This window comes from Rousettus aegyptiacus, unplaced genomic scaffold (genome assembly GCF_014176215.1).
Source record: "Rousettus aegyptiacus isolate mRouAeg1 unplaced genomic scaffold, mRouAeg1.p scaffold_m13_p_5, whole genome shotgun sequence".
In the NCBI taxonomy this organism is placed as follows: Eukaryota; Metazoa; Chordata; class Mammalia; order Chiroptera; family Pteropodidae; genus Rousettus; species Rousettus aegyptiacus.
The window spans coordinates 108,025,568-108,052,371 of record NW_023416308.1 but is presented as its reverse complement, the minus strand read 5'-3'; the positions used below and the strand labels follow the sequence as shown (position 1 = coordinate 108,052,371).

The 26,804-nt window shown below is 34.8% G+C and overlaps 1 protein-coding gene across 13 annotated transcripts in view; it reads left to right on the top strand.

Annotated features, from left to right (window-relative positions):
* The window catches only part of PHF21A (PHD finger protein 21A), a 151,654-nt gene that overhangs the window by 828 nt on the left and 124,022 nt on the right, over positions 1-26,804 (top strand). For 8 of the 13 annotated variants that reach the window (XM_016146778.2, XM_016146782.2, XM_016146783.2 and 5 more), the window contains exons 1-3: positions 954-2,756; positions 13,471-13,590; positions 25,983-26,023. The gene's annotated coding sequence lies outside the window, so the exon portion shown is untranslated. Of the gene's footprint in view, positions 1-953; positions 2,757-13,470; positions 13,591-25,982; positions 26,024-26,804 lie in introns of those variants that run through there. The other 5 variants (XM_016146788.2, XM_016146786.2, XM_016146777.2 and 2 more) reach the window with 2 other exon arrangements.

Sequence of the window (26,804 nt, the reverse complement as noted above, 5' to 3'; positions counted from 1 at the left end):
TTGAGCTATAACTTCCCCTTCGGGGCGCCCCCCTGCGTGCCCTTCCTATTCCTCCCCCCCTAAAAAAAAGACAATGGAAAAACCTCGTCTACCCCCCTTCCTCCCCTCTGCCCTTCCACCCCTCCCCAGGATAAATTGGAAGTAAGTTTATGAGCAGCATCGGGAGCCTGGGCGCTGAGTGCAGGGCCGGAGCGGGTGACAGAGGCGGCGCGCCGGGGGTGGCAGGGAGGGGGCGTCACATTGTCCCGGCGGGGGGCCGGGGAGGGGGCCGCCGGCGGGGGCGGGGGGCGCGGAGCCTTGTCCGCCCCCTTCGGCTCTCTCTTGGCCTGGGGATGGTCGTCTTGGCTCTTTCATCACCCCCCCCCTCCCCGGGATGCTGTCGGGGGGAAGTTTTTATTATGATTATTTATTTATATTTTTTTTTTTTTTTTTTTTTTTGGAAAACCATCTTGTTTGGTGACTGAGGGATCTGGTTTAAAAAAAAAAAAAGCTGCGACTGCTGACGCTGCTGGGCCCGAGTGTGTGTGTGTGTGTGTGTGTGCGCGCGTGTGTGTGTTGGTGCATTTGTCTTGGGTGGCCGGAGCAGCGTTGGGGAAATTCCGCTTATTCTTCTTCTTCTGCAACTTGTTATTCCGGAGAGTCAGCCTGCACCCCTCACCCCGGGGCCGGCCCTCCCGCACTCGCCCCCGCCGCCAGCGGCCGCGGGGCGCCCCCGGGACCCCTCGCGGGCCGGGGCTGGCAGGCCGCTCCGAGAGGGGCCGCGGCCGCCCCTCCCCCGCCCGCGCCCCCGCCGGGGGGAGGGGCGCGCGGAGTGGGACTCTTTCCGTTTGGTCCAGCCCCGTCGTGCACGCAGTTCCCAACACTTCTCGTCATCCTCTCTTTGGTCTCTTTATTCTGCTGAGCGGTGCTGTTAGGATTTCTTTTTTCCCCTGACCACGTTCGCGATGGTGGGTAGCAGCAAGGTGGCCCTGCCAGGGGAGGGGTTGGTATCGAGATTGGGCACTGGGGGAAGAATGTCTCCTTTCAACTTTGTCTGTGGCTTGCACCCCCGGAGAAGGCCACACTCCGGTTGTGGGGTGCAGATGTGCTGAGAGTGATTTCTAAGTAGTTGAGTTGTTGAGATGAGGATACGACTACTAATGGTAGGCAGGTTTTGTTTTCATTGGTGAATCTGGTGTCATCATATTCCGGTCTTATGTTGAAATATTCTTTGTTTAGGTCTTGAAGTAGAGGATCTCACTCTGCACGTCCACATTGTGTTGTTTTTAAATGATGTCTCCGCATGTATGGCTTTCTAGAATTTCAAATGCGAGTTAAGGTCCGGGCGTGTGTGGGCCTCAGCTCTGGCCTTGACAGTGAACTTTGTGGCTATGTTTTGGATTTCAAAGATTTCCCCCATAGCCAGGGAGGGAGTTGTGCATTTTCGTTAATAGTAGGTGTCAGGAATGTAGATGCTTTAGCTGGGGACTTTAGAGAAGGAAGAACATTTATATATTAATAATTGATAGCTGAATATTAGAATCAGATTAATTTGGGCTGATGAAAGTTTTTTTTTTTTTTTTTTTTTTTTTTTAATGCAGTTGTGCACTCTAGGAAGAAAGCCTTTTCATAGGCACACGGCACACTTTATAGAGGTTCTTTACAGCGGGGAGGTGCAATATCTCCTTTTATAGAGGATATTCATCAACTTCTTTAGCTTCATTGAGAGCTTGGGAAAGAGGCTGAAATTGAGGCTAAGACATCTGAGTGTATTTTTCTGTGTTTATGTTGTTTGTTTACATTTGGTGTTCAGTCATGTTTGGTCAGTAGAATTAAATAGGTCAGCTTTTCTTTTGGTTTTGAAGACTAGCCCCCTCCCCTTTTTTTAAGTTTCACAATTTACTTGGTTCCACAGTATTGTAGGAAGCTGTTACTACATTTTTACTGGAAATACTATTATTCATTTTGATTTTGGTAAGTTCCTTTCTGTTCTCTTTCTGCCTTTATTTGCATAATAGGATCTACATCATAGACTTAAAACAAGCTTATTAGGGGTTGTTTAAAATGTCTGAAGAATGCATTTTAAAATCTCAGGACATACCTTTTGATGGCAAAGAGGAAATTTTTGTGTGCAATTACACTCATTTATTAATTTTTTTTTAATTTAAAACTTCTTTGGATGTACAACTATCCTTAAGTGGAAAGCATAGTAATAGTGCAGAAAATTCTCAAAAACACAAACTTCTGACTCACATGTTAGAAATATTCTAGGTGCTTTTCTTTATGTCAGACTTTTGCTTTTTGTTAACATAATAATATTTGCAGTGTGACTGGCATTGCTTGGCTGGCTATAACACTCTTTGAGTGCCCTTGAAGGATTTTTAACATAGTTTTTACATAATTTTGCAAGTTTTATTTAAGTATTTTGTGTTTTGAAGTCAGGCATGTCTTTTTGGAACTGGAATAGTAATAGATTAAAAAGACCCCTATCTATGCCAGATTTTATTTTTAAGAGGCATAAGTGATGAATGGGGCCCTATTTCTTTTAGCTATGAAGGGTCCATCCTTTTTCTCATTCAGTCATCTGGAAGGAGCTGCCTCAGAAATACTCTTCTTCTGCTTACTTGAAGAGCTCTAAATACTATCCAGCAGGAGGTGCTACAGCAAGATAAAGCAAATCTCTGAATTTTGAGGGGTTTGCTACTTATTACAGCTTTACTTAGCTTCAGCTAAGCAACAGGATTAACACCTTAAAAAGAGTTCCAGAGAGATTTTGAGTAAGTCCATTTAAAAATTCCATTAATAAATTACATTTGCTGTTCAAAACTGAAATTTTTGACTGCTTTTTTGTGTTTACAATATTACACAAAGTAGATTTGTTACTGTGGCTAGCTTACGGATGCTGCACTTAGGTACAGAGTGCTGTTAAAATTATTTCGAAGAGAAGTTAGTCTTATATATGTGAGTAGGAGTGTTGAACACATTTAAAACAAATATGTATGCAATGTCTATAAACAAAATAGTTGGTACAACTTGGGATTTTAGGTTTTGTGAACATCCCTATAATATTCATACAAATAGGATACAGAATACTTGAGATTTTGGAAAGGGAGATATGTATGGAGAAAATTTTAGACTTTTTGTGTTTATTTTCTTCTCAAATCTATGGACAGTGATCCTAATAGATAAATTCTTAGGTACTCTGCTTTATAAATACATATTGTTGATGTATTTTTGAGTTAGTCTCTAAAGACTGAGATTCTTGAACTGTAAGTAAAGTTATCTCTGTGGATATAGGTCATTGCCGATATGTCCATTAGTAATACTTAACAATAATAACTCCATAAAGGTAAAAGCATTTACAGCACATGGTCCTTGGAAACTCTTTTTAGTGTTAGGTAAATTGATTTATCACTGGAAATAACATGCTACTGTGGTGGCTTGTAAAGTTTTACATCAAAGTTTACAAACTTAGGAATGTATAGAAAATTCGATGAACTTTGTTTAATTTTGTCCGTTTTCTAGGCAAAATTGTACTTTTCAGTAAGATCAAATGAGATAATACATGAGAAAGTTCTTTGTAAATTGTTAGAAGCCGCGCAGATGTTAAGTTGTTGAGATAGGCAACTAATTAATATGTGGACAGAAGCTTCTGTCTTTAAAATGTTAAATTTCTCCATATCATTTGGGAAATGGGTGCATTAACTATGTATCCTGAATACCTTAAGATTTTTTTTTTTTCTGCTGCGATTACTAAAAAGCTCTTTGTTACAGTTTTGTAGCTTTGTTTAAAAAATGCTGCCTAGGCAGTTTCTCATAATTCAAGAAAAAGATCATTTTTCCTTTTGTAGATCTTGTGAAAGGTGTATCCTTATTAAAGTTTTTCTTTATTTCTCTATTGATGTGATGGTAATTGATTTTAGTGAATATTTAAATTCCTAGATTCTTCTGTAGTCTCATTAACAGAGTAGCAGATGTCATGGTTAAGTTTTGATTGTTTTGATTCTACTAACTTACTGAAAAATTTTTTACTAACTAAAGCTTTCAGACTTGTTTCAAAGTGGAAAAGATATATCTGTATGCATTAGTATTAGGTACATGTGTATATCTCTTTTTTTCTGTTTTAGATGCCTGAGGAAATGACTACTCAAATCTAGAGGAGTATATTAAGATCTTTTTGTGTAAAAATAACCCAAAAGTTTGAAACTCAGAGCCTTAAGTTGTGGCTTTGTTAATAGACTCTGCTCACAAATTTGGACCAAGATAAAATAAAAAATAGAGATAATTAGGGGTCCTTGTGTTTATGAACGTATCAAAAGGTGTAGTATCTTAAATTTAGAAGTGACTGCTCTTTATGAAATAGCCTCAGTTAGTAATTAAATATAGAAACTTGCTTCTGTGAGGAGTGAGAAAAACATTTAACTGTTTAGATAAAAATGAAACCTCTTAGGGTATTAACTTTTCCATCCACAGACAGTGAATATATAAAGCTTTTCTTGAGAAAATACTGAAATTAAGGTTATATTAGTGTGCTTTTAGATTTTGTATCCTTCGTATCTTATTGCCGAAGGCTGTTATATTTAATTATTATTCATAGGGTGAAAAGAGATAAAAGTTTTAGGTCTCTAACTTTTGACAGAATTCCTTTATATCTATAGTCAGAGCTGATTTCTTGAAACATGTTTGAATCTTCATCTTATTCTGTGCTGGAAAATATTAATGATTTATATTAACTTCTCATGAACTTGTTTTTACATGGCCTTTTTTTGTAGACTCTATTAAAGAGCAGAGCAATATATTCTAATCATTTTAACTTTACCAGGTGCATATTTTTCCTGCTTTGAGATTTTTTTTTTTTAAAAAGAGGTAATTTGTTAACACTTCATTAAATTTATTTTATATAATTATTTCTTAAATAGCATGTGTTTTTTTCTTTGTGTATTTGCATGTATTCGACCATACTATTTTGTAGGCTTTCATGTAATTCTTATTTGCATATCAAATTTTTGAAGTTATCTTTTGTAAGAATGTTGAAGTGGACTTTTAAGAATAATTTTTATATGTCTGTCAATTCAGTCTTAAACTGGAGCGGTGGTGAACTTTACCATTTTAGAGATAATATGTGGAGTTCAGTCAATTTTGGGGCTTTTCTAAAGCACCTGCCTTACATCAGACGCTTGGCAATTGAATACCCCTCCACTTCTCTCTCTCCAATACACGGCAAGCTCTCCCCCTTTTTTAAAAAATAAAATATAGTGAGCAGGTCTTGTTGAAGGAAACTATTCTTTCCTATATTTTGGAATCGTCTACAGAAATGCTTTTCTGCTTTTTTAAGTGGACAGAAAAGTGAACTGGTAATGTAGAGATAGGAAGGGGATGAGGCCTAACAGGTTGATGATCTAGGCTTTATTTTGACTCTGTGTTTTGTGGGCCTAGGGGAGAAAAATAACTTAAACACAGAAGCCAAAAAGATGGGTTTTGTTTTATTGTTTTGGCTGCATTGAGAATACAAACTGTCAGTACTTGAGGAGAAGGAGCAGCAGAAAGGAATTGATTTTTTTCTGCTGCAGATCCAAGTATTGTTAACCATGTGCATCTCTAAAGCAGCATGCTTACAGATCAAACAGTAGTTGATTCTTTCACTCAATTAACAGTCAGGACCCTAAACTATTTTTTTAATTTTAAATAAGTACCAAAAACTTCAGACTAATGACAATAATTTCCTGATAAAAGTGGGTGTAGTAACCATGGCAACTGCTGTGTCTGGCCTTATGGACTGTATGTTGTATTGATGAAGCTTCAGATCCTGTAGTAGCCTGTCACTTTTATGGTGAAATGTAGTAGCATGTGTTGCAGGTGATTTTTAGCTGGATTGTGTTAAATTTGTTTGCCAGCTTATCTTTCCTTGTTAGGAATTTCTTGGACTGTATTCCACAGCATGTTTCTGAAGGTGCTGTTGCCTGAAAATAACCCACCACCTGTGTTAGGCCTCCTGATGCAGATTGCACATAGTTCTTTCCCAGCCTCCTCTTTCAGTCTTGCAGAAAATAGGGGTGTATGTAGAAACAGTATATACATAAATTGCAGCTTCAAGTTCTCTTGGGTTTGGACATGCTATTGATAGCTTAAAAAAAAAAATTGTGTTTTTAGAAGAGGGTCAGTAAATGAGAGAAATGGGTCTGTAGTTGGAATACTTTTTTTCTAAGTGTTCTTTCCAGAAACGTGTGTGTGAAATGAGGGGTGACACTGGAGGGCATAAGTTTTGAGTAAGGACAAAATAAACATAAGTATTATTGTGTTTTCATGTGTGTGTGTTGGTGTGTGTGTGTGTGTGTGTGAGAGAGAGAAAGAGACAGTATTGTATCACTATAAGAATATATTTCCTAGTGGGACGTATTAGAGTATGGGGAATGTTTTCTTATGAGAATTTTCCTTAAGAAAAATTTATAAAACATAACTTGAAAGACTTAAGAGAACCTGGTAAAATAATTAAGATCTTTTTGGAGGAAGAGGGGATTAGAGGTGCTTTGAAACTGTTCCAACCAAACTTTAAGAAAATTCTTTTAAAAATTGTTTTTAAATATAATTTAAAAATTATATTAAATCTTTTTCCTTTTTAAACATTTATATACTTATCTTGTACAAGGTTCTTCTAATGTGAAAATATTAATATAAATATTGATATTTATTTCATTATGTGCTAAAGACACTGTGCCATAGCAGAGGACAAACAAATTAGATCTGAATTTGACTAGGCCCTGATAATAAGACTTAGTTAAATTATGCTAGATAGTTCAGACTGTTTTGAAACTTAACTGTGTGGTAGGGTGAAGTGATTTACTTACTACAAGTCCCAGGATGCATTGCAGCTTTTTTTTTGTTAACTCCAGATTAGTGCATTGCATGCTGGGACCTGTAGTTGATTTATAAAGCACAGGGAACCCTTCCCTCTTGTCTACTCCATTTTATACACAGCTTTCCAAGCCTTTAAGAACTTTCTGCTAAGTAAAGTTTGATTGCTAATGTCATGATTACTATGCTGCTGATGTCCTAAAGTGAGTCTTCAAAAACACCCTAGAGTTTTAATTTACTATAGATTACTTTCTTGTTTTTTTTTATCAGCTACTATAAGATTTAAGTGTAAAATAACATGTGTATATGTATTCAAAACTTGACTTAGCAATTGTAAATTTTTTTGCGATGATATAGGTTTCTTTATTACAGCATTATTTATTGCTAATATGGTTGTTAGAAACCTATTATTGTAGGGCCTGATATGTATATATGCTGTTTTCTTTGAATAGGGACAGTTATTCAGTATCTAAAGTTGGATAAAAGATTTTTTTTTGTGCCAGTATTTAAGTTCAGAGTGTTTTGATTCTTCTGTAATAATTGTCAGCATCTTGAATCACCTTATTCTTTAAGTGGAAGACAGATTCCTGAAAATGTGGTTTTAGTGTAAATTTAATACTCAAAGGTGACGTCTGAAAGGTAGAGAAAAAGAAAAGTTTTCTTTAATAATTTACTTGTATTTTCATTTGTTTAATTTAAATTTCTGTCCTGAAGGTTCTAATATTGTATTAATATCAGAGTATCGCTGTGGGGATTAAATGTTAAAATCTGTGAAAGTGCTTAGTACAGTGCCTGGCAAATAATAAAGGCTCAATAAATGTTTAGAATTTGCTGCAGCAGCAGTGGTAGTGGTTATTGTTATTTTTAAAAAAAAATAGCATGCTTCACATTTTTTCTTCTCTTTTTATATTATTTGATCAGAAGCCCAGGCTGCTCTAACAAGACCTCGAGATTTTTGGCCTATGGTAATGATGTGGCAGTTCCTTAGAATTTTTTGCTGTAAATAAAATGTTTCTGCACATCAGTTTCCCCTTAACTAATATGTGCCCTCAATAGACAACCAGCTGGTAACAGCATTTTGACTATATTCAGTTCTGCCTATTAGGTACTCGTTGCCACTCTACCACACCCTTTGGTTGACTTTGGAAAGTTCAAAAGGTGATGAAATTTCTTTGTTCATAATGTTTGCACTGGTAGAATATCCAAACTACTTGATTAATGAAAATAAGGTGCTGCAAAAATATTTCTTTGCGTCACAGTGTATGTAACCTTGGGAAAATTCGGTTGTGTTCGGAAGCATGAACCAATCTATCACCACAGTTCACAGTGTTACAGGATTGATGTTTTGGAGGCCAGTGAGCAGCCCCAGAGAGAAAATGTAGTTTCGGGTCTGTAAGTTGTATTTAAAATGTTAGGTTCAAAAAAATCCTAAGTCTTTACATTATTTTTCTCTTTTAGGACACTAACTTCTTTTAGGCTCTTGAACTTGTAGGGTATTTTTATCTGGATGGCTGTTACCTTTCAGCTTTTAGAGAAGAGAAAGGGACACTTGGGAATATTGAAAAAAGTAAGCATAAGTTAATGATATATGTGCCTTAGTTAAGTGTGTAGGAGAATCAGGGAAGTGTCTTTCTTACCTGCTGGGCCAGTACATACTCCAGCTTTTCCCCTTGTGCACAGTTCCTTAAATATTATTGCAGAGGGCTCCTGTGTTTATTTAAGAAAACTCTGCCTTTAGTAGTGATTATTTAAGTACTTGTTTACACAACAAACCAACCCACTCTAATAATACTAACCTTTTTCCCCTCATAAATATGAACTGAAATTTGTTAATGTTTGTACATTAGACATTAAATAGGTTTTTTTTTTTAGACATGTCAGATTTATGGAATCTGGTCTGATGTGCTTCCACATTATAAATGGTTTTATTTTCTATTGTTTTTTCAAGACAATGTTAAAATGAAATAATTTCAGTGTTTACAAAGAAGTTAAATACAAAGGGCTAAATATTAGGGGGAAAATGGTCTCTAGTATTAATTGGCCAATGCAGGAAATAAGAGGTTTGGATGAATTCTTATGTACATTTTGTAGTTACATGCACTTGTGTAATTCCCAAAATACTAAAGTTGGAAATAAGGAAGAGAAATGAGAGTAAAACTGGCAGACGTGTAAATCCCTATAGTCTTTTGGCACACCTAAATTACTGAACACAACCTTCTGTCTTTTAAATGAAATGTCCCAGGCCAGTGTAAATGAAACAGTTGTGTTGATGTCTGAAGACCTGGCTTTTAGACCAGTCCCATCACTAGCTATGCGCTTTTGGGAAATTCAGTTTTCCCACTGGTAAAATGGGCACAATAGTAAAAGGTTGCTTAACTATTCTGTTACAAGAATTTGGTGAGGGGATACTCATGAATACACTTTATAGACTAAAGTAGTATATAAATTGAGTTTTTAGTCACTAATAGATGGCTGGATTGTAAGACATTTGTTTATGTTATGTTAATAATGTTACTATTTTAAAAAATATATGTGTTAGAATCATAATTGGTAATCTGGACCTCCCACTACCACCATGGCCAATGGACAGCTCTTAACATGTGCTTACAACGTAGTTCTTGACAGTATGTGCTGATGAATTTGTGTTTGTTTATATGTATGTACATACAATTATCATAATTGTACTAATGTTTTGTACTAGTGTGTAACAAAAAATTTTAGTTATGGGCTTTTAAGTTGAAGATATTTTATGTGTTAACACAGTCATACACAGATACATATGTATTTGTTCTTAAATGGCATAGATATAAGACTTTAAATGTTTGGCAAGTTGTGAACAGTTTTTGTACCTTAGAGTTAAATGTTGTTATAGTATTAATAATAACACTAACATTTACTGAATATTTATTACGTATACTGCTAAGCTTTTTAACGTATAGGATCTCGTTTAATTTTAATTCTCACAGCAATATTCTGGGTATTTACTATTGTCCTACCCCCATTTTACAGATAAGGAAATGAAGGCTTCCCTGGAATCATGTATATAGGTAGGAATGATAGGACCTAAATTCAAACCCAGATATGATTCCAGAGCCTTTTTCCTCTTAAGTGTCCATAATGCTGTACTCAACTATGTAATTCCCACAGAAAGTTATTTACTAAAGAACTTTTCAATTTACTGAAGTGGCCACAGCATAGAAGTATCATTTTGAGAATGTTTGATGTTGATTTTGGTTTGGGTTGGGTTAAATATTTTGGAAATAATAATCATTGGAATGGAATGGAAATGAAGGCATTGGAGTATGCCCATCACCAAGCACAGTGCCCAGCAGGGAGTGGGGTCTAATATTTATTTATTAAATGTTGGAAGTTGGGAACTTTAGTGTGGTAGGCTATTTTATATATTTTCTTAGTAGGTGCAAATAGTTTACATTTGGTATTTCAGTTAACTATCAACATTTTAGAGAATCTAATGATAAGTATCTTTTCTTTTAAGACATATTTTAAAGGCAGTGCATCTGAGTTATAAAAGTAGTTATAGCAATATAGATATGTATAAAGTAGAAAATTAAAGCTATCCCACTCTCATTCTACTTTAAAATTTCCTGTGCATTTCAATATATATACTATATGTACATGTATTTTAAAATAAATAGAATTATACCATAATACTCTCTTGAAGTTTACTTTTTTCAGGTTGCTATTTTTAAAGCTTGCTATTTTTACAAATAAGGTTCAAGTGGGAAGTGGAAGTGAGGTTGGAAGGAGAGAGATAGGTAAGATTTATTATGCATTGAGATTATAAACCTAATACTCCAGAATGATTATTACCTATGGGCAAAAGCATCTTAAGTACTTTTTTCTTGTGCCTGCTGCTATAGAGATGATCTTTGTTATTTTTAAAACTTTGAAAAATGTTAACCAATTTAAAATGACAACATTGTTTTCTGTCCTGCACAAGTAATTTAGGAGGCATCATTTTCAGAATTGAATTCTGCTGGTTTATTCTGGTAGCTACTTATAAAGAAATTTGGTTTTAGATACTTTTTTTTTTTTTTTTAAACTAGTAGTCTCTCTCTTCTTGGTGCATTCAGTCTTTACAAAATTAGGGTTTTAAAACCAGAAAAATACTTGAAATATTTAATAGAAACTCAAACCAATAGTGCTTAATCAGCATACAGATACCTTGCACAGGAATTAGTTCTCACATTTCAGTGTGAGGGGTGTTAACAGATTCATCTCCATCCCTATCCGTACTCAACCATCACCAAATCCTATACTGGTAACCCAGCATTTTGAAGTAGGAAAAAAGAAAAGAAAGGTAAATTATTGGATATGCTAATAATTTATCAAATGCCAATAATTTTTTTCTGGCATTATATTAAAAGGTATACTCAAGGCCTTATCTACATTAAATATAATTTTTTGATTTTGGATTTGTGAGTTTTTAACTTGATGCAAAAGTTGTTATTAGTCATAAAATTCACCTTTGTAATTTTTAAGTTTAAAAAATTTATTTTATTGATAACTTTTTCATTACAGAAATTTTTAAAAAACTTTTCTAATACTAGAACATACTCATTGTGTCTAAAAGGTGCTTTATGCTTATTTAGACCCAAATTCAGTGAAGTACTGAAGACTGGCCTTAAAATTCTAAGAATTGAATCTGATAGGGCGTAGCAGTTTATTTAAACTATAGTATAGACAAAGTTTTAACAAGCCAAGTTAAAATTATTTCTCATTGGTAGCATTTGTTTGTGTGTTTTCATTTTGTGTGGCTCAGACCATGCCTTAAAGTATATTATTATTTCTCATAATAGTCTTATAAGTGTATAAAGAGCTCAGTTCATGTCATGGATGGTAAAATTGAAGCAGAGACAAGAATTTCAGGAAGTTAATGTCAGAGTCTAATTTTCCTGATTCTTTTGTTTTAGTTTCAGTCTCCTTAACCTGTAGTCTCCAAATTTTTAAAAATTATGGCCACCAATATGCATATTTATAATTTTCTGAACCTAGTACTTATGTATGTTATAAAATGTACAGGAAATTTGAAATTAATAAAAGATGAGATTTAAAAATATAAGGGTAATAATTTCTTCCTATGGCCCCCTTCCCTCCCCAGGGTAGGTGTACCCATTTAGAGACTAGTGCTCTAGATTGGCAGAAAAGGAAGCCATGGGGACACCTGGAGGACAGTTGGTACAAGATGTGGGACTTTTAAGTTGGAGTGATCTTTTGCAGCTTTTTAATTTTAAAGAAACAGCCTTTCTCAAGGCTGAAAGATTGAGCATAAAGGCCTTGAGAGAGGTGAGCTTAAAAGGCAAATACAAGCGTTATTTGTTTTTTTTTCAGAGTTGACCAAAGGGAAAAGGTTCCCTACCCCGACAGCTTCTGCTCCCACTGTGGAGATAGATGGCAGTGCCTTTTTCTGTTGTTGTTAGGCAGTTTATAGAATGCAGGATAGCTTGGTAAGCGTCTTCTCTGTGCCTGATATGACGTAACATTGTGGAGTATGCAGCATGCATGTTAAGTACAAGTGGTTGTATTTGGCTTTTTGCTGCAGCATTTTTGAAGATGTCTTAAAAAGCAATTATCACTTGATAGAGTTGAATATGTGAAAATTATTGAAATCATGATTTCGTTGAGACCAAACTTTGTAACTTGAATTATCCTGTTTAGTATTTGTTTACTTCTCTTCCTTCGCCCACCCTACCCCCAACGTTTCAGTACCTCAGAGCAGAATTCTTTTTCTGAAAGGAACAGATGCCGTTAACTTATCAGGACCTGATACTAAAAGCCTACAAAAATCTTTGTGCTGCTTATTTTCTCTATTTAATCTATATGCAAAGCGTATTGTAATTATTGCTGTTAGAGGGTTTTAAGCTGATGGTTCCTCCCCACCCTTTTTATGCTCAGGGGAGACAGATTAGGAAGGCCAAATTGACAAGTTGGTATGAAGAAATAATGACCACTGAAATAAAACAGGAGTTCAAATAAAAAGCAAACTAGATACAAATGTAGAATGAAAATATCTTTTAGTAAAATGTTAGCATGCTGTACTTGGAACAGATGCCACATTAATTCAAAAGAGAGCCCAGAAAATGTGGCAACTTTACGATGTCAATGGAGGGAGCTGCAGTAGTTCCTGTTCTCATTGTGTCAAGTTCTCAGTACCTCCAGGTCCAGTCCTGTTCTTACATATATTTATTTTCTGTGTATATTACATGTTAATGTACAAGTGTTAATATACAGATATTAAATCCATGCTTAATATTTTTATTTTGTAATTAAATACATTGCCATATTAGTAGACATTAGGGTAAAAAGCCCAGTAACTTGTAATACAACAGTAATGATTCTTGTTTTAAATATATGTATCAAGATATGCAGAATCTGAGGCAGAAATGGGCTTTTCTCTGCGTCCTTCAAGGCATATTTATGATAATAAGGTGGTAGTCTAAGAATTGAGTCTTTCAAAGGCCTAGTGGTTTTTGAATGTAGAATTTGGACAAGTTACAAAACTGAGAATTTTGCATTTTTTTCTCATTTAAATTTGTAGTTATCATTGGACATTTGTTATGATTTTAAAGTAGTTTAGATTCATTCATTCCTTTGTGGTGTTTTTTTAATGGTGTTTAGGAAGAAGAAGAAAGGGTGGCGGAAGGGTACTATACATACTTGGATACTTCCAGAGTGACTGTCATTTTGTAGAAGATTGCACTGGGACATCTCTGAATTGCCTGTGTTTTGCAGTGCATGGTTAGTATGGGTCTGAGAGTGGGAAGAGATGGGCTGGGGGCTCTTAACCAGATTTACAGTGTGCCACTTCCTGAACAGTGTAATGATCTAATCACCAGGGGGCATATCCTGTGTACCTGTAAAGAAGTCTGGTGCGCATGCTTAGACAACCACTACAGTTTTTTCTCAATTAGTCAAAGTATGAAGGCTTACAATTTAGTAATTTTGTTGAAAAGGTTAAAAGTTCTGTTTTCACACAGTTGAGGTGAAGGGAAGTTTTTAGCATGGCCATAGAACACAGTGGTTAAGGGTATTGGTGCTGGAGCCAGTCTGCATGTGCTCAAATCCCGGCTTCTCTCTGTATTAGCTCTGTGACCATGGCCAAATCACTTCACCCTTTTTGCCTGTGCCTCTCTTTCTTCATCTGTAAAATATGAATAAATAATAATACCCATCTTCTGAGGCTTAGGAGGAATAAATGAGTTAATGTGTTAACTTTGAGAGGTGACTGACACATAGTAAGTGCTAAATAAATGTTAGCTATTATTAGATATTATTACTATTAATTTCGGACACATTCCTTCTCTTCTCAAGGCTTGGGACAAGTGTTGCATAGTGGGAAAAGAGCCTTGGCTTTTGGGTCTGACCCATCATTAGAATTAGTACAACCACTTAAATTTGGGTGTGTGACGTTGGATGAATTATTTAAGTTCTCTTCACCAAAGATGTCTTCCATGCATGCTGTATACCAAGCACTGTGCTGTTCACTTGGACTCCAGTTTCTTTATCATATTAGGGATGATAATACCAACCTCCTTGGGTTGATGTGAAGATAAAAGGGAAAATCTTAAGTCATTTGGTAAGCAATAGCTGCTGCTGTTATTGTTATAATCCCACTAAAAGTTTATGGAAAAAGTAAATATGGGAACAGCTTAGCTGTAAAGGAGGGTATTTTCCTCTAATGTCGCAGTGAGAAAAGGTATGGATAGGAAAGTGTATCTGTGAGTTATTGTTCATAAATACTTGTGTGAGAATAGAAAACACATGGGAATATGTCAGATTTAACAAACTTCTAAATGTATTTCAGGGCACTTTATTAAAACTTTTAGTGATAAGCTTTATTTTTGCACCAAGACATTATTATAGCTTATAGCAGGTCATTTAGCATCAAGGCAGTAATAGACTAGTCATTGTAATTCAAAAGTCCAAAATACTAATTAGCTGGTTAGTCTATTGGCTCTACTTGCTGATAAAGTGTGTGTGTGCGTGTGTGTGTGTGTGTGTTTTTTTAACTCTTGAGAACACATGCTTGCAATTTTAACTAATGGAAATAATTGTAGAACACCAGAGATACAAAAATGGCACACAAATGCTTTCTAATAATGATGGACACATAGTTTTACTTGCTTTTTGATTTGGGGCATTTTGCCTTTGTGAAATTTCCTCTCATCTGGTGCCAGGTCTTTTCTTATGGTAATTGTTATTTTCTTTCTATATTTGATCATCTTATGTTACCTATGTAGAGTCTAGAAACTGAGACCTGGAACAAATTGTGATAAAAGCCGCCCTTTAAATATCTGCCTTATAGTCATCTCAGAATTAAGATATTTTTGTAAGGAATTTGGGTTTTTAATATATGCATTAGTATTTTTGTATGTATATGTGTGCATATATGTAAGTATATATAAATATATCTGGTAAGTGAAACCACTAAGGGAAGGGGAATGATTTCTGAGTGTGAACTAGAACTAATTTTATTCTTTCACTACCAATTTGAATCTGAAACTTTTTTGATCTTTTGATCTATATAGTTTTTTTTTTTCTGGGATTCAACAAATGTATTTGTAATAGCTTATCATGCTGGATATGGTATATATTACCACTGGTGAGCAGTTGAGGTAAAATAGACTACAGTTGGCCCTTGAACAGTGTGGGTTGGAACTGCACTGGTTCATGAATATGCCAATTTTTCTCCCTTATATATAAGTGGACCTGCAGAGTTCAAACCCATGTTGTTCAAGGGTGAATTGTAATAACTTCCATTAACTTTTTGTTCTTATATACCCAGCTGCATCATTTGATAAAGGCCTTGTAGGTGGGTAGAAGTATTTACTATTTTTTATTTTTTCTGTAATCTAGAACATTGTTTCTGCTTTCTGAGCAGAAATTCCAAGTTCGTTTTGATTAAGTACTATATTTTAGTTCAACAAGTATTTTAAAAATTAAGCAATTTTATAGCAGGCTGTATCGTTTTCTTTTAGTTAAAAAATTGTAATGTTACTTTTCAATAGCTAGAGTGGTCAAATAAGTAAAGCTTTGTAGTTTTAGAATTAGCATAGCCTGTGTACAGTGTTTTCTTTACTTCAGCCTGTCAAAGTTGCTTCTCCTGTGTAAATGGAATTGTAAAAAGGTCAGAAGTTATTTCATTTTAATAAATACAGGAGTTAAAAATAGACCCTTTGGGGTCTTTGGGATTGATTTAAAGAATTGCACAATTTTGAAGGACAGTTTGTCCCTTCCTGATTTGTAAAAGGTGGGGCTGGCTGCTTGTGACAGAACTGAACTCCTGTTACCCTGATGCAGGCACTGTCCGGTTCAGTGGTGCTTTAGCTACTTCCTGTCGATTGTACACACTCCCCCCACTGCCTTTCCTCTCTCCTCTTCCTTACTGTTTCTCTGCTGTCTCTTTTCTGCGTATGCTGTCCCCAGTCTGCTGTTCATCATTTCCTCCAAAGCCACCACCATCTTCTTCTATTTCTCTTAAAAGCAAAACATCATTGTAATTATTAGTTTTTAAAGAGAGAGCTGTTATGAAGACCTGAAGGCTTTAACAGTTTGTGGACCTCCCATTTTGGGCCTTTAGCCAGAAGTTGGATTATAGATAGTGTAAAATCACTTGTGAAGTAACTGAGTGTTTGTGAAATAGTTTATATCTCCACTAAGGGAGAGAATAGAAAAAGACCTTTTAACCTCAGAAACTGCAATATTTTCTGGTGGGGGATGAGGTTGGGATACGGTGGGGGAAAGGGGCAGCCTTGTTACTTAAACTAAGGGAACTAAGAATCATTACTGTACTAGATTGCATTCTGTCGTCGTGTGGACCTAATTGGAAGAAAATGGAAATGGTGGTGATGTTGATTCTGAAAATGTTTTGATTTAGTAATAGAGCTAGTACAATTTCTTTCTTTCATTTGTAAAATACAAAATAAAACTACAATGCCTTATTGTTATATATTGATTGTTTACTTTTAATTAGTTGATAGTTACAAAATAGCAGACCCTTTAATTTACAGATTTCTTAGTAGTTTTAACTGTTAACTGAATTGGTAAGAAAAGTAAAACTTTAGCTGCGGTTACATGTTTAGTTAATGATTATGTCAGATTTAGATTCAGTAACTTCTAAATTCTATAACAGGCATTTCATTATCTAATTACATGTAGAGACAAGAGCCTTAACTTAATCCATAGGCTTTTAAAAACTTACGGAAATTTAAAAACATACACAGAAGTAGAATGAATAATCTTAATAAACCTGACCTACCTGTTACCCAACTTCAACTATTATCAGCATTCTGCCAGTCGTTATGAGGTGTGAAACATACAAAGAAAGTAATTTTATGTTTTTAAAACATGCACTATGAAGAGATACGTTGGTGTACTCAAAAAAGTATGTGTGAGAATGTTAACTCTTCATACATTGTAAATTTAATACTGTTAATCACTTTTTAGGATAATATTTCATTCATTCATCTTTTATTGAAAATGTCTGAGCAAAACAACTTAATGGAGAGCCACATTTGCTATAAAAATTTTAGTTCTCTTGCACCTTCTTACAAGTTGCTATTTATTTTATGTACACTTGCCTATTTGCAACTTTTGTATGGTTCATTAATAGTCATTGTCAGAATGTGTAGGGCAATATTTTAAGTCAACTTAAAGTTGGAAATCACTAAATATTTTTGATGCACTCCTTTTGCGTGCTCTGTATGTTTTACACGAACGTATGTATTGATTGGCTAAGGAATACATGTTATAACTCAAATAGTTTGTTGAGGGGCAAATTTTGACTACCTGCTATCCCTGGGCCTAGTAATGGTGATTAGGAACTTAAGTTATCTGCTCCCTTGTTTGCTCTTCGGAGGAGTAGTAAGTTGTGTGTGTGCGTGCAGTTGTGCAGCCTATTTGTTACTAGTCACTACAAGGTGATGGTAGCCTTATTTCTGAATTTTCTTGCTTTTATTAGTTTAAATTAGACCCATAGGGGTAATTATTCTACCCTAATGCATGGGAAGCATAGTCTTTGGGAGTTGTGCATCTAAACCCCTGTGCAGTACATTGAAAAGGTATCTTTAATGTTATGATGCTGTTTGGCGTATTTAGTTTAGTGCAAGGTGTGTACTTATTTAACAGGACCCTAATAAGCTCCCTCTACACTAAAGATATATTTTAAAAATTATACTTAAGACGACTTTGTAGTATTCCCCAGTAGAGTTCATCTAGAGCAGCAAAACCTTTCTAAAATAAAACTTATTCCTTTAACCGGTATTCATTTAAGTGGGTTTCTCTGTACTTGGTTTCCATGGAAATAGTGAACAGCTAACGTTATTTATAAGGTGGAAGTAAAATAGGGTGCCTAATGGGACCCCATGCTGCTCTGATGAAGAGACTTAGGAAAAAAAAAATCCATGCTCATGGGATTTTTTTTTTAACAAGGTTAATGGAAGCCCTGATTTCGGTCTTCTGTAACAGAACATATTTTTGGTTTTAAAGGCTAGCATTAATATCAAGCAAACTTCTTTTTTTTTGGTTCATATTGCTTTCACTTTCAAGTTTTAGGACCACTTACTTATCAGCATGATTGAGGCTTTATGCTTCAAACTCCTGTTTCTTTGTGGGTTTTGTTTCAAAAGTTGAAATCCCCAGAATATTGTAACTGTTTCAAATTCTCATTGACATTTCAAAGTACAGATAAAAAGCTAAATGTTCATTAATGATAGCACTGATGATAAAGAATCAATATGTTGGACTACATAGATTTTTCTTTTTTTAATGTGAATGTTATGGAACCATTTTTAGTCTTCAGGCCTTAAGTCAGAGTTCTTTTTTATTTGTGTTGTGGAGCTAAACCTGTGTACTAAGAAAAGGTTCTGATTTTCTTTTGGGAATAAAAATGGGGAAAATCTTAAATTCTGTTTCTTTTTAAGAATATGGATTGTTTCCAAGGTTTTTAATTGAGATAAATGTTAATTCAGTTTTTGAATGTGGGTTTGGGATAAACCTTGGGTCTTTCCTCACCTCTTCAGCAAGGCCTACTCTTAGTTTTCTAAGCCTACAGCAAAGCCTTGCATTTTTCAAGCCCCTTCAAGTGAAAGAATATTATTCCCTTTGTGTTTGTGATTGGTGTGTGTGTGTGTGTGTGTGTGTGTGTCTCACTAATTTTTCTATAGCCTGAAAGGCACCTGCTCATTTTTCAGCCTGGTGAGTACAGCAGTGCTATATTGAGAAGTGAGGCAGTATGGAACACACAAGGTGCTATAATTTTTATTTAGTTAGTTTTGGTTGTCTTTGGCAGCTTGTGATCATTATCCGTTTGTCTGGAAGCACTCTTGATTATTCCTGGCTATCAATGCAGCAGGAATGTTTTTCTGTGCTTTAAAAGCAAGGATTGTAGTGTATTTAGGGCTCCATCAGGGGAAGAATTTTTTTGTGTGTGTGTGTGTGTGTGTGTGTGTGTACAGGCTTCTGGCGACAGTTGATTTTACTGTGCTCTAATTTTAAAAATTTGGTTGTTTTAATCCTGTCGAATTTTTGTGTGAAGTATTTTATCTCCAGCAGTTCACTAATTCTTCTATTTGATAAAATTTCCATAGTGTGTTAATCAATCTTTTAGTTTATTTTTTTCTTGTGTATTTTTTTAATCAGGTGTTTACCAGTGACCTTCCTAGTGACTTTAATTTGAATTATCTTTGTGCTTTAGAGACATAGGAATTTGGGTCTATTATCCCATTTCTGAGAGAACAACTCCCAGTAGTTTCAGTTAGTGCAATAGAAAGGGTTTTCACAGAGCAGTGCTGGGCATTGATCCTCCTCCTAGGTGCTCTGGTTTACACCCAGAACTCCCATTAGTGTTAATAGGAGGCACTTGCTTTAGTCCCTATACGCCAAGATAGACCCAAACTTGTACAATGCCTTATAGATACTGAGTTGTTTTTTTGTTGTCGTTGATGGGAAGAATTTTGGTCCTTAGGTTAACTGATTATTAAGATAAGAGTGTGAGTTGTCTTGGGATATGAGGTGATTTACTAAGTCTGATCTGTAATTAAGAAGTTTATGTCGTGATGATTAGACTCAAAACATTTACAGCTTTGTGAGCTTTGGATGCTTGTGAACAAGGATTTTTGTACTCAATAGAATGATGAAGCAAGATTTCTTTTTGTTTTTTTTTTTTTTCTCCTAATACTTCTCAACTACAAAATAAATGATTTTACAAGTTTTTATACATATTGTAAAAATTATTTTTTCATTCGTAAGCCTTCCCAGAATCACCCTCTGGCCTCATCTGTCTTTTGTCAATTAATGTTGCTCACATTTTTCAAGCATATAGACACTAATAATAATGTGCACCGTCTTAGAGCTTGGACATTGCAATCACTGGTCAAGTATTACATAATCACTGGTTATTATGCCTAGCTGTGAATTACGGATTTTTATTACTTTTATTTATTCATTCACAGTCTAATAGAAGAATTCTTAGATTGAGAGTAGTAAATAGGGTTTTAGGCTGGGCTTTGCCTCTTACTATCTTTGTAGTTTTTGGCTAGTCATCTAGACTTCTTGGGCCACTGTTCCGCTGTGAAATGAAGGTATGGATCTGGTACTTTGGGCTGGCCATTCTAGCTTTAGGCTACTTGAGGGACTACTTTAATAGATACTAAAGGAAATAGAGGACTGTAAAGCTATGGTTCCTAATCCTGGCTACCCATCAAAATCTTTGGGGAACTCTTGAAAAAATATAGGTATCTGGGCTCCAAATCAGATATGATGAAATTCAGAATCTTTAAGGCAAGGGCCTGTGAATCTATTTTTTTTAAGCTGTAGATTTATCCTGATCTAGGTTTCGAGAACTACTTGTATAAGACATTATTTCTCCTCATGTGCACGTGTGTGTGTGTGTGTTTGTGTGTATGTATTTATAGTCCATTTAGAGAGATAAGACATACAAGTTACAATGTGAGATAGTATGTGATTAAATTCTGTGAATGAGAAAGATGATAACTACTCTGAGAATTCAAAGAAAAGGAGAACTGGGAGTTGTTGGGATGGTGAGTGAAAAAGTCTCTATTAATCAGTGAGTCTTTATCTAGACCTGGATGACTGGGTGAGATGTGAGAGGCCAAGAGAAGGTGAAAGGGTATTCTTGGTATAAGAAAGAGTATCCTCAAAGTAAAAGTTTGGAGAGAGGAACAATTCTGCTAATAGGTTTAGTCTTTATTTTAGTATTCTAATCTTACAGCTGCTTTAGATTTCCTAAACATTTTAAGGAAGTGGGCCATGAAAATATTTGATGGAAGAGAATATTCCAGCTAGAGGGAAAAGCAAGTAGAAGGTGATAGTAGAGTTCAAACAAGCTATCAAAGTCTGAAGGTAGAGGCAGGATGGTTAGCTATTGGATTGGACATAGGATGTGGAAAAAAGAAGTCAGTGATGACTTTAAGGTTTTGGCCTGAAGGGATGGAATTGTCATCTTTTAAGATGCGGATGACTGAGGAGGAGGTTGGGGCATAGGTAGTCAAGAGTTTAGTTTTGACAGGTGTTGAGTGGGCAGTTAGGTGTATGAGTTTGGAATTCAGGGGAAAGTTCTGGGTTGGAGGTAAAAATTTGGGAGTCATTAGTGTTCAAATCCTTTTGTAGCCATGAGACTGGGAGAGATTAGCTAATAGGAAGAGTTCCAGAAACTGATCCCTGGGGCAGTTCAACATTGTGAGGTCTTGAGAGAAGAGAAGGAACCAGCAAAAGAGACCCAAAAGAGTGTCCAGAGAGATCGTGAGGAAAATCAAGAACAAGTGGTAGTCAAGAGAAGAATGGATTCCAAGAAGGAAGGAGTTAACAACTAGATCAAATAAGACTGGTTAAACAAGGAAGCAAGGGCTGAGACTTGACTATTGGATTTAGCAACAGGTAGGTCATTGGTGATCTTAAGAATAGGAAACAAAAGCCCTAATGTAGGGGGTTCAGTAGAGAATGAGAAGAGAGGAACTAGAGATGGCAGTTGTATGTGGTTAACACTTCAGGGAGTTTTGCTATAAACAGCATAGGCAAGGGACAATAGAGAAGAATATGGAGTCAGGGAAGCTTTATTTTTAAAGATAGAAGAAACAAAATGATTTAGTAATGAGGGAAAAAGTGATACTTCTTGAGAGTAAGGGGAGAAGTACTAGAGTCTTGTCCATAAGGAAGGTTAAGAGGGATGGGGGCAAGAAGGATGATTATAATATTGGGACCTAAAGGACTAAATCTCATAAAGCAGAATTCTGCTTTTTCTTCTGAGCGCTTGTTTGCATTTAAATGTATTTTAAACTTATTATACTTTATGTTTAGAAGTTAGGAAGGGTAGATGAAAAGCAATAAAACTTATTGTATATAAAATTAATGTATCATTTTGGTGTAGTAGAAAAAGATTGAATATTCTGTGTAAGGTGACATTTTAAAGTGCTTTGAATGACAGTTATCTGTGCTATTCTAGTCCCTTATCAAAATTTATGATTAAGCATACACTATAAACTTAATCACTCAAAATTTGTAGTGGGATAAATTTTAGCCTAATTTAAAACACGATCTAGTATTGAACATTTTCTCTGCAAAATTTATTTATTGTTTAATACATATTCATATGCAGAAGTTTTAGATATTTTATAAACGATACTTAAGTAGTTATTAGTTACTTTTGATTTATTGATGATATTTTAAAGTTTATGATCATATCAGAAATCTGAATGATTCATTTCTTTACCAGTGCTAATTAAAGCATGTGCCTGTGAAGTTCTAGAGAAGAGAACAATCTTCATTTTGCAAAAAATCATGTGAAGTTGTGTTAGCAAGATAATGTTCATCTCTAAAGCAAAAAAAAAAAAAATCATTTATTTAAAGTTAAGTATTTTGGATGTATTTTTCAAAAACATTATATTTTAAAAAATTAAGCAAATATGATTAAATTTTTGAACTACTTTAGCTGTGTGAACTGGATGGAAGTGGACTTTCAATCAGCTTAACATAAGAAAATCAGACTGGAATTTCAGAATTTAAATAGGTTTTATTTATGGGTAGTGCAATAAGTAACACATTTTTATATGAATCTTGCTGCTAGTACATTCTTGTTAAATTATAGAAATAACATTTTTAATCAATTTCCAAATAGTAGTCAATTAATCACCAGACTTGAGAAGCAACACTTTGGTGGTCCTGATGCAGTGTTTAAGAATCACTATTCTAAACAAAATTTACTCTTTTTGAGTATCTGAACCTCTTTGCTCATCTTAAAACTGTGGATCTTTTCCCCATTAATTCTCACACAGAAATGAGCACATAGTATCGTGGAGCTGGCAAACCCCCCTGAAGCCCATTCACAGGGATCCCTTAACCATATATAAAGGATCTCAGGTTTTAAAACCTGCCCTAGATAGCTTACGTGATTTTTTTTTTTTTAACTTAACATGCAAACTTTTCCAAATATATTTGGTCAGTATTTATTGTAGTTTGTTTCTTAGAAGAATAACTGCTGCCACTGGTGAAGAGGAAGTGAGGTCTGGTGGAAAGGCCAGCTTAGTCAAAGGAGTCTCAGGGTCTGCAAGCTTTTCTCCAGCTTTACTGCCAACTAGCTGTGTGACATTTGGGGAAGTCACTTAACCTCTCAGGCTTTGATTTCCTGTGTGATTTCTGCAGTCCCTGAAAGCAGTTTTATGATATAATGGCAAAATTCTTTATCAGTTTGGGATTGACTTTGCTACTGAATTTTGGAGAAATGCCCTAGAAATAAGAAACATCCATTGTGCCTTTTTATTGAATATGATTCAGAAGAGTTTGTGTGACTGTACTTTCTCAAATACCATATAAATAAAAGTTAAAATCCCAACCCTATCCTGATCCCTTTGAGTTTCAATATGTTTTATTTAATCTGGGTATTAGCCATTGTTATTATATGTGCTGCAGTTATCTCTAATTCTGTGGCTTGCTTTTTCGTTATCTTAATTTTTTTTTTTTGATGACCAGAAGTTCTTTAGTCCAAATTATCAGTCTTTTCCTTTTCATTATATTTTAAAATGGTAATATTTAACTTCCTCATCAATTGTTTTTGTCCAAAGTCATTCGTTTAACAAATAATGCTGTGGGAGAGTGATGCATAAGAAATTATCCCAAGCATGAAAAAAATTAACAAGAAATGCCTAATAGGGAAAATAAGCCTGCAACAGAGAGTTAAGGGTCCAGTCAGTGAATTTATTCATTTAACAGATATTTACTGAGCATTTACTATATGCATATATATTTTTTTAATTTTTATTTTTCAATTAGAGCTGACAATATTATTTTGTATTAGTTTCAGGTGTACAGCATAGTTAGATATTTATATAATTAATGAAGTGATTTCTTCCCCATCAGTCTAGTACCCACCTGGCACTATACATTGTTATTACAATGTTATTGAGTATATTCCTTAATGCTGTACTTCACATCGCATGCCTATTTTGTAACTACCAGTTTGTATTTCTTCATCCCTTTACCTTTTTCACCCAGCCCCTCAAACCCGCTTCCATCTGGCAATCATCAGTTCTCCGTTTCTATGAGTCTGTTTTCCTTTTGTTTGTTTGTTTATTTTGTTCTTCAGATTCCACATATAAGTGAAATCATATGATACTTGTCTTTTTCTGTCTGACTTATTTCACTTAGCATGATATGCATGGTACTGTTTTGAGTGGTACAGTAGTATCTGTAATATTAATCCACTTTTAAAAATTTAGATGTTATTGACAAATAACTTGTGTTAGTTTTAGGTGTACAACATGATTTGACATAGGATGAGTAGGAGAGGGAGGGGGAGGGGGATGGAGATAATGATGTATTAGGAAATGATTACCACAGTAAGTTTAGTTAACATCCATCACCACACAATTATGAATTTTTTTCCTTTGTGAGAATCCACTCTTTAATAATCATTATTCTACAGATTTTTGCATGATTATTTTTTTGGTTGGGAGTCATTCTAATCTTGGTGATTGAAATTACCATTTATATGGACTTGAGAACTTTTAAAATAGTTCTGCTATGGAAAAGGCAGGCTAAAACAGCAAATTGAATTTCTTTTGGAAATGAACGTTCACTATGAATCTGGGCTGTTTAAAATTATTTTACTGTATGTTTTATGTGATTGCACATAAGTAAATAAAAATTTATAATCTGGATGACAGTTTTTGAAATATCCCTTGAAATGAGAACACTATTGGCGTAATATCAGTCAACAAATGTATTATGTTTAAAGTATAAGGAAGATACTTTTAGTTTTAGAGCATGGTATGTGGAGTTTAATACTAAAATATTAGAGGAAAAGTTTAATACTAAAATATTAGAGGAAAAGTTTAAATTTCGTTTCCTATTTTTTTTTAAGTGAGAAGTTTGGGGCAGGGAAGAGTTAAAAATAAACAGTAGTGCCTGACTCGACTTTTCTGACCTTGAAGTCAACTTAATGGAGTTTAGTTAGTCTTAAGAAAGCACAGTTGATAAAAACATCATTGAGCATTGGATTGGGATCCCAAAACCTTTGATTTTTTTCTTTCTGGCTCCATTCACTGATTAAATATGTAGCATAGGGAAAGTCAGTTCTATGTGATGTGATTTACAGTCTAAAGTGGTGAGACTTTAAGAAAGTGAATGAAAATTACGACTATAGATATAAAATGCTGTAGATTTTAAAGCCTTATATAAGACAAATTCATTTCAAGGTAAATTGAAAAAAGGCCTTAGTAGACCAAACTAAGCCAATGGTGTTAGCTTAATTTGTTAATACAAAGTAGCAAACAGTAGAGGTCATTTGTTGGAGATGAGAGTGTATGTTTTACAGATGAGGTGCATTTCATTTCTGTTTGTCTCTTAGGAAAGGGAAACCCTCAACTACTTTTCCTTGTCTTGAAAAAACTGTGGAGAAGTGAAAAAACTGGAAAATTAGAGATTTAACTGCCCTTGAATTCTTTCTTTGCTGTAAGAATTACCTATCCCTTTCTTTCGTTTGGGTTTTAGAGCTTTGGAGATGTTCGTGTTTTGTTTTCTTCTTCATAAAATCAGAAACCTTTCAGCGTTCAGTTTTTGATGACATATCATAAATATGTTTGTAGCCTAATTCCATTTTCCTCCTTCTTCTGTTATAGGGAGCAAGAGAGCTGAAGGAGGGTCAGTTTCCCCCAAATTGGTAAGTCCTTTTACCAGGCAGGCATAGTGTGCTTGATGTTAGTTGGATAATAATTCAAATGTTCAGTGAATTTTTTTTTCTTTTCTTCTTTTTTGCAAAACTCTCTTCTCAAGTGAGGCTTTGCTGTTTGTACTGAGTGAAAGTGAATTTTTGTCTAATTTCACATAGCCATATCTCAAATGCATTTGTCTTTCGAATAATACTGCTAGGCTTGCATGTTCCTGCATTCAATAACTGTTACAATGTAGAGGTCCCCTGTGGAAAAATGTCCTTAATGCAGTGTTAGAACTGAAAATTCAAAAGTCAAGAAATTAAAAAGTTAAGGTTTTCATTGTGTTTTCTATTACTTAATATACTGTTAAATTTGATGGTTTTAATATATATGGAAAATAGCTAGATTAATGTAACTATGGGAACCTTGACTTTGAAATTTGGGGCTCTTAAGCATTTATATTCTGAAATTTAATGTTGGATTGGCTTCATGTCTGATATTAAATTTTTAGTGTGTGTTTTATATAATTCTTAAAGAGGAAAAAATAAAAAGAAATGTAGCGGTGTGGAACATATAAGCAAACACATTTTTCCTAATATCTACTTTAATATCTACTTTAACAGCTTATAAATCATCACACTTGAATCATTTCTTTGAATGTCTAATTCAAGATCACAGATTGCACAGGGCAGTCTAGTGACTAAGGATCAAACAAATATTAACCTTATTTAGAGAGCGTGTTTTTTGTGATAAAAAATTCAAACAAGATAGCTGGAATAGGGTAGGCCC